This window comes from Phalaenopsis equestris, unplaced genomic scaffold (genome assembly GCF_001263595.1).
Source record: "Phalaenopsis equestris unplaced genomic scaffold, ASM126359v1 Scaffold000878, whole genome shotgun sequence".
Classification (NCBI taxonomy): Eukaryota; Viridiplantae; Streptophyta; class Magnoliopsida; order Asparagales; family Orchidaceae; genus Phalaenopsis; species Phalaenopsis equestris.
In genome coordinates, this window is record NW_018165318.1 from 1,141,214 (window position 1) to 1,145,634 (window position 4,421).

The 4,421-nt window shown below is 33.2% G+C and overlaps 1 protein-coding gene across 1 annotated transcript in view; it reads right to left on the bottom strand.

Annotated features, from left to right (window-relative positions):
* Window positions 1–4,421, bottom strand: part of LOC110032133 (oxysterol-binding protein-related protein 1C) — a 54,852-nt gene that overhangs the window by 49,940 nt on the left and 491 nt on the right. The gene's annotated exons all lie outside the window — the stretch shown is intronic.

A 4,421-nucleotide genomic window follows, 5' to 3' on the forward strand; every position in this document is an offset into this window, starting at 1 on the left:
AGAGAGAGAGAGAGAGAGAGAGAGAGAGAAGAATTATGATTCAGAAACTCTAGATTGGCAATAAGAATTATGTGAGCATTCCCTCCAAGTTTTTTCAACAAAAATGATCCAGAAACTCTTGATCAAAAGATAGTCCCTGTTTATCATCTAACAAAAAGCACGGATGCTTTGAATTATGGTGGTGTGACATGTAACCAAGTAATATGACAAAACTACTTTACCAAACTAAGAAAATACATAATATCTCAAAAAACTTAATAAGTAATAAACTTGAGGGAGTTTTTTAGCGTCAATAGAGGGTGAGGGTATAAAATCTCTAATTCATTATGGTTAGTATGCTTGATAAAACCAACAAAGCTTGAATATCAAAATATTTATTAAGTGTGTACATGTTGAAATTCTCAAACTTGAGGGAATCTCCCCTCACAAGTTGATTAAGGATACAAAACCTTAATTTGACCTCTATAAACCCCGGAAGTAGGTCAAATTATATCGGTGCTCTTAGAAGTTGTGCTCATAAAATAATTTATCATGTTATACAAAACACATAACTCAAACCTTATGTCCCTTGTCTGCAAACCAAAAACCAAGTACAACCAAACTCATTAATTAGTTATTAAAAAAAAAGGCTTGGTCAACTCTGACATTCTCTCAAATTAAACAAAAAACATTAAATAAAACTTGCATAAATGGTATCTTGGCAAAACAACAGCAGAAAATATTATAGCCTTAAAGAGGACACCAAATCACAATTTATAAATTCTAAACGAACCACCAAAGGACACAAAGGTTGTATGTGGTAAACAAATTAGCACAATGTATTTTAGGACCTAAAAACCAAATTTGGGGCATTAATAATTTGCCTCAATTGAATGCAAGTTACATTGGTTTCAAAATCTATTAATCAGCAAATCAAATCAAAGCCAAGTCAAATAATGTAATCAAATCAAACCATAAAAAAAAATCAACGAAGTCAATTAAATCAAAACCTTACAAGCCTTGCTTCAATCCGAAAGTCTCAACCATCGAGTCACCTCAATTAAAGGGAAAGGAAGTAAGACCTATCAATAAGCCTCAGAGCGAAGATGTAAAACCTACACTTCATTCATTTTTATACCCATGGTTGATTATCGATCTTATATGCTAATATAAAACCAAATCAACAAGTCCTCAACCTCAAGCCAAAATTCAATGAAGTATCAAAACATCAAATCAAATCACATTGAGGTTTCCAATAAATTATGTTTGTAAGTGCAATGTTATTGCATTAATTCGGCCTAACTCATCAAAAGTTTCATACACAAATCATAAATCCTCATGGGCTTCTTTAAATCAAAGGTTATAAGTTCAAGTCTTCAAAAAAGCTTACACAAAGAACGAACTCAATTTACATCCAAATATAATCAATGTATAACCTAAAATTGCCATGCCTATAGAATAATGTCATAACACCCACCAATGAGCTGACTCAAACATCTAAGTCGTAAGTTACACATTTAAGCACTCTTAAAGTTGAGATAGTAAGATATGATCGTCTACACAACTTTATAAATGGAGTTTTAGTCTCATCTATCAAATGCATATTAAATATCGAACACAAAAGTCAATATTCAACTCATCAATTCTCCAAGCATCTCAACCAACATAACAATAAGGCTTGGATATTAAGGGTTTGTTTGGTTCCCTACATTAGTGGTGTAAAATAAATCAAATGAAGAAGTTTTCCAAATTTTGACGATTGGTCGGATGAAAATAAAATATAGTGTAAAATTTGGTGAATTCAGAATTCGTTGGATGAAAATAAAATATAGTGTAAAATTTGGTGAATTCAGAATTTCACAACAGTTCAAAAATGATGTAAGTCGAATTCATTATATTTGGACTTTTTTCAGATACACTGCAAATTGTTGTTTGTTGCTACAATTATCGTTCATCATCAACAGCCAACCACCTATCGGTGTTCTGCCCACTGCAAGGCGCCAATGGTTGCCTACCACATGTCAATCGCCTACCACCTTCCACAGTTGGTTACCTTTTTGGCGTCGCTAGCCACCTAACCATTGTGGTCCCAACCCCAACACTACCGACAACCCGTCAACGTATGTCCTCCATCATCACTTCCAACTACCAGCTGCAGACGCCAAAACCACTGGTCACCACCACCATTATCGTAGAGCATGTTTTATATTAATTTCAATTTTCTTCAAACCAAATACAAAAATATAAATTCCTACTTTCACGTTACACAAGACCAAACAACTTTAAAGTATTTCAAATACATTGCATTTTAATTATATTTTATTCCCTTTACACTTCATTCCTTTTTCAGCAAACCAAACATCCCATAAATCAATACCAAATTAAATATCAAACCAAAATCTAATTAATATAAATTGGGCTTCCTTGCCCACCTCCAAATTTAAAGTCCAGACAATATCACAAGGCTAACACATAAACCATAAGCCTCAAAAACACAAACAATCATGCTAACACCTCAAACCACGAGCATTAATCAAATTAGAGCCATAATTCATGAAAATGGAAATTTTTCTTTGGCTTTTTCATCAAGATATTAGTTCAAAGCTTCAAATTAACAAATCTAAATGAGTAAATACAATTTCAAATCAAGAAACCTAAGCAAATATTGATTCCTAGACTAGCTTTGCCATACTTATAGAGAAAGTAAGCTTTGTTTATAAGCCTCCTTTACATCGATGTTGGAAATTCCAGCATTTGACATTTCCATAAAATAACCACCATTCCCATGGTCAAGACAGCATAGCAATAGTTAAAACGCTTCTTTAATATACAAATACAAGCAAAGTTCACATCAATTTCAAAACTCTAAGAGCTTCTCTATCAACTCAAAAGTGTGCAGTTCTCATTTGTGAACAAACTCCAATCAAGCCAAAGCAAAATTATTAAGCCTTCTAAGATCATAATCGAAAGTGAAACATCAATTTCCAAGCTTTGTAAAATTCAAAGATATAACCCCCAACTTCGTGATTCCATAGGTCAAGACAATAACACATGAATTTTAAATCTCAAGTCATCCCTATCTATATGTATGTATCTTGTCTCATGAGGTTTTTCTATAAAATTCAAAGATATAACCCCCAACTTCGTGATTCCATAGGTCAAGACAATAACACATGAATTTTAAATCTCAAGTCATCCCTATCTATATGTATGTATCTTGTCTCATGAGGTTTTTCTATAAAATTCAAAGATATAACCTCCAACTTCGTGATTCCATAGGTCAAGACAAAAATACATGAATTTTAAATCTCAAGTCATCCCTATCGAATATAGATATGTAAGATCATGCACATACGTGATCCTACAAGGTAGGGCAAACACAAACAAAATCCTACCAAACGTTAAAATCAATTTGTAGCCATTCCCCTAGAATATAAGCCATGCTTTTCTTGAAGCATGTATTCTTGGTTTGACCCAAACAGTTCGTTGCGTGGGATCCCACCCCGGCCACAACCCAAACACACTTGACAAATTTAGGGTGAATCCTTTCTTCCCCGCTTGCTTAAAAATCCTTGTTCCACCACCACCCTTGTAAACCGTTATACTCTAAAGTTAATATAAATCCTAGACTAGCAAAATTTCATCTAAGTATATGGGAAAGTGAAACAGTATATTGCTGAAAACTATGTGTTGCTTAGTATCAAGTTCCTAGACTCCAAAAGAGCCTTAATAGAGGGATCAATCCTCAAGCTCGAGAGCAAGCTCTCATGGCCCACACTTTCAAACACTTGAGCAAAATATTTTGCCTTACCTTGGATAACATAGAACATGACATGCCAACAACAGCATGTTCACCAGAATTCTCACCTGACTGTATAAACAAAAATACTTTCATAATAACAAGTTGCAATAAAACCAAATTTGTAAAATCCCTCATTAACTACTGAAAATTTTGAACTTTTAGCGGTAGATAATATATTATTAATCCTTTAGATATATCACAATGCTTCTCTATTAGTCTTCTCAGCATAATTGAAATCTCTTAGGGGAGTCACAATAATAAGGATTGTAGACAATTGTCAGATTAATTTTTTTAACTCCTAAAGAGGCCAGAAAATGTGGATATCTAACTTCGGTTGAAAATTCAAAAGATGAAATACCACAGTAAGATTTATGTTAAATGATCACTTGATGTTGAAAAATGATCAATTCTGCAATGTTTATTGAGAACTGCATCTCATTGGTTCATCTTACTAATTCTACATCTACCTAACAAAGTAATACACACACACACACACACAAAAAAAACAGTCTACAAACACGTTCAAGAAAAGTATAAACAACGTAAACAAGCAGAAGATAACAATTTAAGCAGTCAGACAAAATAGTTCCTACTAAAAGGAACCTTTGAATCTTAATATATATATGATGGATGATACTTT